The 13,423-nt window shown below is 39.4% G+C and overlaps 1 protein-coding gene across 2 annotated transcripts in view; it reads right to left on the minus strand.

Moving 5' to 3' along the window:
• The window catches only part of LOC124170933 (SET domain-containing protein SmydA-8-like), a 98,807-nt gene that overhangs the window by 85,224 nt on the left and 160 nt on the right, over window positions 1-13,423 (minus strand). The gene's annotated exons all lie outside the window — the stretch shown is intronic.

A 13,423-nucleotide genomic window follows, 5' to 3' on the forward strand; every position in this document is an offset into this window, starting at 1 on the left:
GGGGGCCCCGAGCTTCGGGGGCCCAGCAGTCCTCTGAATGACAGTTCTCTACTTCTTCGGGGCTTCGGGGGGCCCCCCACAACGCTCGCATATACCATAAAGCGGCCGGCATGCGCAGGGGCGCTGGTCGCGTCTCTTGTCTCTCTCTCTCTCTCTCATGTCGCTTAGGCAAAATGCGACGACGAGTTCGTGCGATTCTCCCTCGTGAGAAGTGACCATGGTGGCAACCGCAAGTGCGAGCGTGTGCATATCAGCATATTTTGGTGAACTACAATGGATAATGTAATATTCCATCTTCTACCTCGTCCATTCTTCCCAAAGTCTCCAGTTCCGTAGCGAAACCCGATATCCCCGCTGGTGTTCCACACATCAGTCGATTAATTCATTGAGAAAAAATATCGGATTACAATGTTTGGGTATAGTTATACATGTCACTTGTCTTAATTTTTGGCTTCATCATCATCATCATCACCGGTCAACAATCCTAGGATTGGTTTGACCCAGCTCTCCACTCAGTTCTATCAGCTTAGGGGTATTTATTACCATGGGACTTAGTGCCACGCACGGGAAATAGGGAAGGAGGCGTTGCTGGAGGGGGGAAGTAACGCTCGCACAGCACAAATATTCTCTATTTTTCCTCACGCAGACCGCGAAACCTTAAGTCGTTTAGTGAATGCAGGTTTGGATAGTGAGAGAGTTTCATAGTCTTTAATTTGATAATATTAAACGTGTTTACAAAAGCGGTGAACAGAGAAGAATTGAGAAGAAGAAAAAAACTCTTTTATGTTAATAATTTCTCAAAAAACTTGAGTGCTTGGCTGAACAAGAACAGTGATTCCCGCACCTATTCACTACAAAATGAGAGTTTATATACAGATTAAAGTACGTTGGAATATTTTTATTTTCATTTTAATAGTTTAAAAATACCGTCTTGTGACGCGCTTCGAGTGAACTTTCCGTGCGGTTCTTTCTTCTCTCAATAATTACGTTGATTTTTTAAGTTTCTTTTGCACACATATTTTAATTTGTTGTGCGCTTAGCTTCTATTTTCAATATATTGCGCCAAACGCAAATAATAAACCTGCAGTGATATGCCTGATACCTCAGTCGGATCTAAGTTTGAACCAAAGGGGTTCAGGGGTCTGAGGAATTCCCCCGTGCTGAAGGGGGGAAAATCCCAAATATCCTATATCCCCGTTCGGGGATATAGGATATTTTATTTTATCCCAGTTCATTTGTCACTTGAGAGGAGTTTTCGGATTATTTATTATTACAGTATTCTGCCGATTAATGAAGGTTTCCATGGAGTACGCAAGAAGTGATCTGGGAGCCTTCCTTTCCTTCCAGCACTGCCTTCTTTAACTCACTGTAAGGCCTACTCTCTTTCAATCTGTCTAAAAAAAACCTATTCTTTTCCTTCCCCTCCCTCGTTTCCCTAACATTCTACCCTCTAACACCATTTTCAACATCCCCTCACCGCTAAGCACGAACTCCATCCATACCTTCTGTCTCCTCCGTATCTCATCTAAAAGCTGCCACTCCTCGCCAACCATATCCAGCACTTCGTCGTTCCTTTTCCTCTCCGTCCATTTCACCCTCTACATTCTTCTCCATACCCAAATCTCGAATGCCTCCAATCTTCTCTCGTCTTCTTTCCTCAGTGTCCACGTTTCCGCACCGTAGAGAGCTACACTCCAGATCAAACTCCTCACTAACCTTTTCTTTAAACTCTTACATAACGATCCACTTAGAAACTCCTTCCTGTTCATGAACATCCCCTTCGCTAATGCAATTCTCTTCCTGATGTCCTTACTACTGTATCCGTTTTCCTCTAACGTACTGCCTAAATAGTTGACTTGCTCAACCTGCTCAAGTTTTTCACCCTACTTTACCTTAAGTCTCACATTCCTCGCTCGTGATGCTTTACAAAACCGCATTACTTTAGTTTTCTTGTGATTAATCCTCATCCCATACTCCTCGCAACGCTCGTATAACGCATCCACTAGAGCCTGAAGCCCCCTCGCTGACTGGCTAATCAGCGCCTGATCATCCGCGAATCTCACTGATTTGAACATCTTTCCTCCCACTTTTATTCCAGCTTCTATCACATCCCACACTTCCCTTACCATCTCCTCAGCGTACACGTTAAAGAGCAGCGGCGATAGAGGACAGCCTTGCCTCACACCTCGGCCAATGCTTGCCCACCCAGATTCTCCGTCCGCCACCCTCACTTGCGCAGTCTGGGCCATATACAGATTACGAATCAGTAGTCTATCCCTCGAATCTCCACCTATTCTCTTGAGAATATCCATTAACTTTACCCAGTCCACCCTATCAAACGCTTTCTCAAAATCCACGAAACACGCATATACGTCCTGGTCATATTCTAGGTTCCCCTCCACGAGGGACCACATTATTGCTATTACATCACGAGTTGACTTCCCTTTTCTGAAACCAAATTGATCTTCGCCCAAATACTCGTTTGCCCTCGCCTCCATTCGTCTGTTCAATATCCTCAGCACCACCTTCGCCGCATGCGATATTAAGCTGATAGTCCTATAATGTCCGCATTCCACAGCTTTCGTCTTTTTCGGAAGCGGAATTAAAACCGTCTTCACGAAATCTTCCGGCCAACATCCCTCCTCATAGATCCTGCGCACTAGTTCGAAAAACCTATATATATATATATATATACGGGATATACGCCTACTGCTTTCCTAGCCTTCATATCACGAAGTGCTCTCTCTATTTCCGAATCTAATATCCCCGGCACAAGATTATCCTCCTCCACTGCACTTTCCTCCTCAAGAGTCAATTTCTCTGGACTGTTCATTCCGTCATACAGGTCCTCCACGTATTCCTTCCATCTACTCTGTACCTCTTTTCGCTCGGTTAGCATCCTCCCATCTTTAGCCTTCATTTTAGACATGAATTGTCCTCTTTTGCCGCCAGATAGCGACTCCACTTTGGCGTACAACGCGCCTACTTATCCATCCTTCTGGAACTTTTCCATTTCCTCACACTATCTTTTCCACCAAGCCTCCCTTGCCCTCTTAGTTTCACGTCGTAATCGATTATTCAGTTCCCTATACATTCTTTTTCCGTGTTCTGTGTCCACGTTCTTCCACTTCCTCCATTTCCCTTATCATGTTCTCCGCTATACATGGCTTCTTTATCCTTCTACTGTCATCGTAACCAATTGACTTCTCCGCCGCTTTGACTATTCCCGTTTTAATATTATCCCATCTTTCCTCTACCGTCTTAGTACTTTCAACATCCCGTATACTAATGTCCACTAGTTCCTGATATTCTCTCCTCATACTCCCCTTCAGGGCTTCTACGTTCCATTTCTTCGCCTTCCTAACTTTCATAAGTCTTTTGAATCTTACGTTGCATTTCATGAGCACTAGATTGTGGTCCGAATCCGCATCCGCTGCAGGGAAGCTGCGCGAGCTTTTCACACTATTCCTAAACCTCTGTCTTACCATAATGTAGTCTATTTGATATCTCCCCACATCCCCTGGACTTTTCCATGTTTACCTTCGCCCTTTATGATGATTGAACTACGTGTTTGTGATGAATAATTTGTTTCTCCTACAAAATTCTGCTGCTTTCTCTCTCCTGTCGTTTCGTATTCCTAGACCAAAATCTCCTATTTCGTGCCCATCCCTCCCTTCCCCGACTGAGGCATTCCAGTTCCCCATCACTACCAGATATTTCTTACCCGGTGTGTCTCTAGTTATTTCCTCGGGCTGTTCATACACCTCATCTACTTCTTCCTCCCTATGATTGCTAGTGGGCATGTAAACTTGGACCAACACAAGGTTGGTGGGCCGCGCCTCAATTTCTACCACCAGAATCCTATCGCTTACCTGGTCTATACCTACCACACGCTTACCCATCTTCCCGTTTAGTACTAAAGCTACCCCCCGCTGGCTTTCTTCCCCTCCACTATATATAACCCTATACCCATCACTCCAATAGTCCCCGCCATCCCTCCACCTCACCTCGCATAATCCTAAGATATCTATCCTCCCTTTATCCATTTCCATTTTGATATTTTCTAACTTCCCCGCCCTCATCATAGTCCTCACATTCCACGTCCCTACATTTATAGCCGACTTCTTCTTTTCCATCTTCTTGGTCTTCTTTTCTTCCTTCTTTATTGCTGCTGCAGCTGATGATGATGATAAGTCTCTGCAAGGATTTCGCATGTTGGCGACCCCGAGGACCTTGCCGACCTCGCTGACGTGCCCGACACCCGCCCTTTGCGGACGGGTCCCGGGCGATGAGATTCCGAGGCTAGTTTGATCAAACTCCATGTTTTCATGGAAGAGATAGTTGGTAGGGTTTCCCACTTCCATTCTAACAGTGTGTTTTACGTGACACCATCACGTGGACTTCCTTTCGTCTGGCTCCTACCCTTCGACCTATCTGGCATGGGTGTCCCTACCGGGAGTAATTTAGAATTAATCCCGCCAGTGCAGCTCTAGGGGTCATAGGAACGCGCAAGCCTTTCCACCGCGACAAGGTTGTAGCCCAAGGGAAAGGACTTTTCGGATAGACTTGTAAATTCAAGTTCGGCTTCGCGTCAAATATCAGCAATATTTAATGAACTTCAATAGCATAGAGTTGACCTTAATTGCTTATTTTGTATTTGTTACCGTAAGTTTGTAGACGTTAGTATTATAAGTAAAGTTTTTATGTTGTGAGTATGTATAGGAAACCCTGAACACATAATAACTTTGAAGAAAAGCACAAAAAATAATTGCATTATTAATTTTGTCCATGAATATTTGGCAGCTACTAATGAAAATACTTTTTAACTACATCCTCTCTAATATAAAGATCAAAAAAAGCAAATAAAGATATTTGTTAAGATTTCGCCTGTAATTTTCTTCTCTGTCCACCATTTTTAATTGATCAAATGATTTATATGAACGAAACAAATTGTTAAAAATTATCTTTTAAAAAATTGTTTGAGATGTGTTAGTTAGTTTAGGCTTAATTTTTTCTACAAAATTAGAACCTAATTTTTTGCTCAAGTTTTAATTACACTTTAAAACAATAACCAACTAGTATGGATAAATGCTACATACTTGTGAAAATATCTAAATGCCAAGCAAAAATTGATAAGTCATAATTAATTCATTACAAATAGAAGTCTTTATCTGGCCCAAAAAAATGTGCTTCGTAATATTTTACATTGTTTCTTTTGCATTTTGAATGGATTATTCGAAAAGGTTATTTTAGATGTTTATAAATTTCAAGGCATTTTCAAGGAACAAATTCACTAAATAGATAAAGGATTCATAATACGTAATTAAATTTGATGAGCTGTGAAGTTCTCACTTTTCATAGTATTTTTTCTTCGAGAGTTTTATTTTTTAACTTAATCTTATTTATAAGAGCCAAAACAGCGTCAAAATCCATTTCCGGGCATGCAAATTCCTAAAATTTTCCCGGGGGATTATGGAGGGCCCAATCATGAGCTCCAGTCGATGGCCCCCAATCACCCAGGCCGCCCCTAGTTAGACAGGGTTAATAAAAACTGTTTCGTTTTGTAGGAGTAGCAGTTGAGAAAGAAGAGAGGAGATCTCCCCCGCGACAGCGCGTATATAAATTAATCACCGTCCCAATGACCGGGTTCAGGATTAGGGTTCGAAATCGCACACACTTCGCCGACTCGGACTTCACACACATGCATGACAGTAATAAAGTTATTATAAATATATTTATCAGATTTGCATCTTGAACTTTGCCATTGACGACAGAGGAGGTTGCGGTCCATGATCAGTGTCAAAAAGGAAGACGGGGAACTCCTGCAAACGGGAGGGGAAAGAGGCTGCCCTCTTGCGCAGCGGCGGTGATGATCTCCGCCTCGTGGTCCATTGATGACAGCGATGGAGTGACAGTTATGAGTCATTTATATGATCTAATAATGCGGAGGGTTTTTCCCAATGGGTAACAGCAACGGAAGGATGGATTGAGAGAAGAGGGATCGCAATACTGAGAGGAAGACGTGAGTGAATAAGCAGTTGAAGGTGATTGAAAATGCACGCGAGGTGGAGAGAGCGAACGAAATCGATGAGGTCACTGGAGCGTCATGAGTTGGTCGCACCGTTGCTAGGATAGAAAATCGTTCATTACAGATGAATGAAGAAAGTAATTTGCCGTCAGCGTTCATTCCGTCACTGTTCCATATGCTTAGTGTGCCGTTTGGGTTGTTGGAAAACGAGCGCCTGAGGCACTCAATAGTAAACCATTTTTTGGGAATGTGATGAGATTCGGGGCCAGCTTTAGTGCTGATTGCGATACCAAGAGCTCCAAAAACTTCGAGATTTGGGGAATGTAGAAGTGTTTTGGGGAATTTAGGAGTGGGGCAGAATTTTGTGACAAGATCTGCTACTCCACCTCCCCTCGTGATACGGTCCAATCTATAAACGTTAAAATGTTGAGTGTAAAAATATTGATTTGGACATCATTTTGGAATATCTATCAATCAATAAACATGGATTTGGATAGTGTCTTGCGATGAAATTGTGTCAGTGATGTAATATACTGCATATTGAATTAGTTCGTGTTTCTCATTCAATATGCCATTGTAATTGTATGATATGGCGTAATGCGTGTTCTTGTCGGTGTACTGTGTTACACGAACAAGAACATGTTTCGGTTCACGGAGCAATCATGTTTCGTTTTGTAGGACTAGAAGTTGAGAAAGAAGAGAGTATATCTCCTCAGCGACAGCGCGTATATAAATGAATCAACGTCAATGATCAGGTCAGGATTAGGGTTCGAATTCGCACATTCCTCGCCCACTCAGACTTCACCCATATTCATGACAATTGGCAATTATATTTGCCTCCTGAAATACAACTTGAAACGTGTTTGGTTCAGCAGCTGAATGACGGGAATTTTAAAGATGACGTTTTTGTGTTTTTTTGTGTGTATGTTGTGTTTTTTTGTTTTAAACTATATTTCAAGCAATGAAAATTTTAATATTTTAATGATTTCCAATTGGAAAAAATAATATTTTAATGTAATACTTTCTTGTAATCAGGAAATTGCATAAAAATTTGGGATGATGTTCCTCCATCCCAGAAAGAAAAAACTGTTTTCCTCTTTAATATGTATTATTACCGTCTGGAAACGTTAATTAATTGCATTAATATAATAATTATAACAAGCATGTAATGTACTAGAAATATGTATGCAATAATAGTTATAACGCATATTTCATGCGTATAATGCATTCTTGACAAAATTTACATAAAGTATCTTAAGCAAACATAGAGTAATGTTTGTACTACAACGGAACCAGAGGTTTTTTAGAACAATGTGATTCATAGTATTTCTATTGATGGGTATTTTGATTCATACCAGAAAAAAATGCACCGCACCAAGAATCAAGCTGTTCTTATTAGCATTGCTCCCAGTTGTCATGTAACCATGATTTACAGCTTGTTTTAAAATTATGTATATATTTTCTAAAGGAAACAAGAACAAATTAATCAAAAAAAATTCTATTATTATAAAATATAAATGCATGAACAATTTTTAAACTTTAATCCGATAAAAATATAAATATCAATTGATAAATTCTCAAATTATTAGTGTACAAATGACATAATTAATTACAATCATACACTAGAAGAAGTTCATATTAGAGAAATAGGAATAGGCATTCACAGAAAGGAATGAATTTATACGGCACACAAAATCGGTGAAGCCGAAGCATATCATCAAAATATGCATTTTAAAGTCATGGTTGAGCTTCCACGCGAGACAGACGTGGGCTGGTGCTTCGCTCGAGACAGGCAGGTGCCTTAGTGATGTGTTCAGTTGCGTCCAGAGTATAAGTGCATTCAATTACGAGGATAACTTCCTACTCAATTTAGAAGCTCGAGTTACTAATATTAAGTGGAAACCGCAGTTTAAAATGGCTAATTGCAGTGTATGTAATGTGAATGTTCTTAAGCGCCAGCTAAGGATTACCTGCAGTGAATGTCAAACTCAGTGTCACGCTACTTGTGTTCACTTGTCCAAAGAGGATATCGAGTATATTGGCGCTGAAAAGCAAAGTTGGCGTTGTCCTACCTGTGCTGCGGAAAAACGTAAGAGCATGTCAGTAGTTCCACTGGCGGATACGGACACTGCTAGTATCTCTCATATTATAAACCTTCTAGAAGAAGCTAAAGAGGACAGGAAACGCATGGAATTGGACTTGAACAAGGCTATTGAGTTTGTGCACAATAGATTAGATGAAAATACTAAAGTGCTTCAAGAAAACTCAACGCAGATTGCTGAATATTTAGCGACAATAGACTTACTTAGGCAAGAAAATGTTGGCTTAAAATCTCGAGTGAGTGAATTAGAAAAGAGGTTAGACGACCAAGAGCAATATTCTCGCGTTAATGACCTTGAAATACACGGCATTCCCCAGCAACCAAATGAAAATACCTTAGAAATCGTGAAAAGTGTGGGGGACGCCCTTGGTGTTAAAATAACCGACGATATGGTGAACACATGCCACCGATTGGGAAAGAAGGGACACGAAGGCGGAACGAGAGGTATCATAGTCAAATTCGTCCGTAGGTATACAAAAGAAGAAATTCTTCAAAAGAGGCGAGTGAAAAGGACCTTCTCCACACGGCACCTGGGCTTGGCGACCGATACCCCGGTGTACATAAACGAGAGCCTGAGTCCAGGTCGGAGGAGACTCTTCGCTGCTGCGCGTCTTGCGAAGAAAGAAAAGGGATACAAATATTTATGGCTAAGGCATGGGACAATACTCATGAGGAAGAAGGAGAATGATCAAGTAATCACTCTGAAATCCTCTGATGACCTGGAGAAACTGTAAGCATTCTGTGAGTGAGTTATGTATGTCTTCAACCTATCTTTACTAACAAAATGCAGAGTACTGTTAATGATAGTGAATTTAATGGTGGCAGGTTCCTTGTCTTGCATCAAAATATAAGAAGTCTAAGAGCTAATTTTGATAAATTTGTATTTCAACTAATGAATCTCGATATAAAACCCGCTGTAATTGTTTTGACAGAAATTTGGGTCAATGACACTGAAGTATCTATGTATCAAATAACTGGCTATCGGAGTTTTGATGTGTGTAACAATAACTATAGGGCTGGAGGAGTTATTGCATATGTAGCAGATACTTATGAGTGTTCTTCTATTAATCTGGGTGAATTAAAAACTGCTGATATGGTTAAAATATCAGTAGGGATAAATGATTCTTCTTGGATAAGCATTATTGGTGTATATAGACTTAATTTTAATCCTGTTGAACATTTTTTGAGTGAATTGGAGAATGTATTAACCATCTCTAGTGAGAGGAATTTAATTGTAATTGGTGATATTAATTTATGTATATTACAACCCAACGATATTTCCTTTGAATATCAAACCCTTATGGCTAGTCATGGACTGGACCAGCTTATTCGAGTACCAACTAGAATTAGCAAAACGGGTAGTACATGTATAGATCACATTTTTTGCAGAAGTAGAGATAACTATAAGTATGAGGGAAGAGCGGACGATTGGGGTTTAACAGACCATCATGCTGTATCATGTTCTTTAAATATTAATGTACCCATTAATATATACGAACGAGTTTATCGAAGCCATTGCCGGATAAACTTTAACCATCTAAATAATAGTTTGCTAAGATGTGACTGGAATGATGTTTATTCACAACAAAATGTCAATGAAGCCTATGAAATATTTATAAATAAATTGAAATGCTGCATTGAAAAAGCTGAATACGTGTCAGACAGTAACAGATCGGGAGGAATGAAGAGGCCATGGATGACTTACGCTTTGTGCGGGAGAATTTCTAGGCGAAATTTTCTGTATAAAAAAATGAGGAAACACCCTGAAAATGAAAAGCTAAATAGGTACTACGTATCGTACACGCAAAGATTAGAATATGATATTAAAAAGCGCAAAGAAAAGTATTACAGGGACCTATTTGATAGTAATGTCAATAATACCGCTGCTCAATGGCGCATTTTAGATTCACTCACGGGAGGAAAGCAAGGAAATGAGAATTGTGTAAAAATTAGAACTAGTAATGGTATCGTTGTCACTAAGTGCCAGGACATTGTAAACGAATTTAGTTCACATTATGGTAAAGTAATTCAAGAATTGACCCAGAACAATTATTTTGAAAGTAATACGAATAAATACAAAGAAATATTCCCAACCTCCAATTCAATTGACTCACTGTTTTTTGTTCCTACTGATGCGAAAGAAATTAGCAGCATTATTAAGGAATTAAAGTCTAAAAAATCTAAAGGTGTTGATAATATTTCCACACAAGTTATAAAAGAAGTAAATGCAAATATTTCGGAGGTCCTTGCCCATATTGCTAATCTAAGTATGTATACTGGAATATTTCCTAAACAATTAAAAACTGCAATAGTGATACCAATTTTTAAAAAAGGTGATAAAATGAACGTAAATAATTACAGACCAATATCCCTATTATCTGTATTTGCTAAAATAATAGAAAAAGTTGTTATAGTCAGACTTCTTAAATTTCTAAATCAGCATAGTTTTTTCAATAAAAACCAATTTGGATTTATGAGTGGTAAGAGTACAGAGGATGCATTATTAAAATTCTGTTCAGAGCTGAACGACGGACTGAATAAGAACTGTAGAGTTGCTGGCTTATTTGTAGACATTACCAAAGCCTTCGACTCCATTAATCATAACATACTAATGAATCGATTATGGGAAGCGGGTATACGTGGAACCGCATATGATTGGTTTCAAAGTTATCTTTGTGATCGAGATCAATGTGTGCGTCTCAAAAATTGCTACAGTGAAAAGATTCGACTCACCTGTGGTGTCCCACAGGGTTCTGTGTTGGGACCCATACTGTTTTTAATATATGTAAACAATTTATGTGCTGGCAGGTTTAAAGGTCAATTAACGTCATTCGCAGATGACACTGCACTAAGTTACTCTGTTAATAGTGTTGATGATCTATATGAACACATACAAAGTGATCTATTAACACTCAATATGTGGTTTTCGGCTAATTATATGTTGTTAAGTGAAAAAACGAAATATATTATGTTTAGCATGTGTAAATCTACCTCAAACAAAAGTAAACTATACTATCAATGTGCAAATTGTATAAAAGATAATGTTACTTCCTGTGATAAATGTATTTTGATCGAACAGGTTAGTCACATAAAATATTTAGGTATATATTTTGACCAAAATTGTAAATGGAAGTCTCACATAAATAAATTAAAATCAGAAATGATTACTATTGTAAGAAAATTCTACTTCCTCAGATACATATGCCCTGAATCAGTGTTAAAAATGGTATATTATGCTCTCGTTAATTCAAGATTGCAATACGGAATAGCCTGCTGGGGTGGAGCATATTTTATCAACATTAAACCATTGATAGTGGCGCAAAAAAGGGTTATCAGGGTTATAACACGATCGTATAGGAAAAGCCACTCATTTCCTCTATTCAAAAAATTAGATGTCCTCCCACTAAGGCATTTATTCATTTATAAAGTCCTTAGAATATTCTATAACCGTAGTGGTGAAAAGGCCCGACCACAAAACTATGACATTAGAGCTTGGAGAAACTTCCATATACCTAGGCCGACGACCGAAATTTATCGACAGTCATACAATTACTTAGGGCCTAAATTGTTTAGCATGTTGCCGAGTAATGTAGCAAACTCGGAAAAAAGATGGGGATTTAAATCCGCAGTTAAAAAATGGCTTATGATGTGTGAGGAAGTAGAGTTTCTACTAAGAAAGGTGGGTTAAAAAGTTTACAATAAAAGGTATATTGTATATTCTATGTATGTAATTATGCATTTATATAAGAAAAATAAGAAAAATAGTTATCCTTGTCCAAATATTTGAAATACGTTTTGTAATAATGAATGCAATCGGCAATAGAACAAATAACTGAATACAAAGAAATTTTAATTCTCATGTGTGCTAGCACCAGACCTATGTAAAAAGTTTATGATGGTAGCCCCAAAACTACTAAAAGGGGTACCTATATATTCCAAAATATTTAAGTATGTTCTAAAATGTAATATTTGATTGTAAATGGAATAAATTATATATTATTAAAAAAAAAAAAAAAATATTATTAAGTTTTTTCAATTCCCACCCAAATTTAGATAAACAATCGATAAAAATATGTGTCAAAGGAAATTTTCCGACGAAAATGAAGAAAATATAGTATTTTACCCCCGAGAAGCAACAAAAGATGATTCTTTTCCTGAGACATGCCTCCATTCATAGCCTTCCGGTGAACGCCATAAATAGCATGTCCTTGTTTCTCTCGGTGGTGGATGTCAGTGAGATTTGCGACTGAGGAGAACCCTCTCTTCATGAGCAGAGGAATACAAACGAATCTACGAAGCTGTTTGCACTACCTCTCGGGTCCCACACGCAAGGAAGAGCAGGGTGATCAAAGCATGTAGTAGAAGACCGAAGGAAATAATCCCTCACAACACTCCACAAGTCCAGTAATCAGAAACGGACGTGAAAAGATTTAAAAATCATTTTTATTCATGCGAATTGGGCAGGTCCTTATTTAATTTTAGACGGCAGGAAAGAATTTTTTGCGCATAATGTTAGCGTTTAGCGTATATTTTAAAACGCCATAGAGTTGTCAAAGGTTATGTGTTATTTGAATGAATTTAATTCACAGTCACTTCTTCATTCCACATTAGAATCTGAAAGCCGATATGGAACTCGGAAGAAATATAGACACTCATAAATTGCATTAATTTCGTTTAGAGATTCTTCCTAAAAGGTATCTCTAATTTTATCAGGGCAAACAGATGGCGTAGCAGAGCAAATATCGTCCGTTGAGAGTGAAGAGGGATCGCGCGCCAGCCCCGCCTCTCTCCCTCCTCACTCGACTTCCAACTCTCACTGCGAGCGCTTCATTGGAGAGCCAACATTTGTCTCCATCTTCACTGTGATTATTTGGCTAAAATAACGTATGTTTAAAACGAGTTACAACAATAGTAATCGCGTCCTCATTTTCACCCTCGGGCAAAATTAGGCCGGCGGAGTCCTCTATCTACTTCACTAGTTTACACATGCCCATGCAACCAAGCGCTGAATGTTGAAAACGTTGCATGTTGCATTGAGGCCGGCAAGAAATAAGTCACGAAAAGTCTCAAAGTCAGACCCGTGGAGAAGGTGCAAGTGCAATCAATGTCATCGTTTTCCCGCCAGGGGCATGTCATCCTTGTCAAATGTTATCAGCAGTAATGTGTCGCCAGGCCCGCGATCGCAGAAGCGGAGGCGCGTGCTATTTGCAGCGACACATGCGTCGGGCGCCATGCCACATGCGAGCACATGAGCAGCAGTTCCTTCTCACCCGCCGCAGAGGGCGAAAGGCAGA

The sequence above is a fragment of the Ischnura elegans genome, chromosome X (genome assembly GCF_921293095.1).
Source record: "Ischnura elegans chromosome X, ioIscEleg1.1, whole genome shotgun sequence".
Classification (NCBI taxonomy): domain Eukaryota; kingdom Metazoa; phylum Arthropoda; class Insecta; order Odonata; family Coenagrionidae; genus Ischnura; species Ischnura elegans.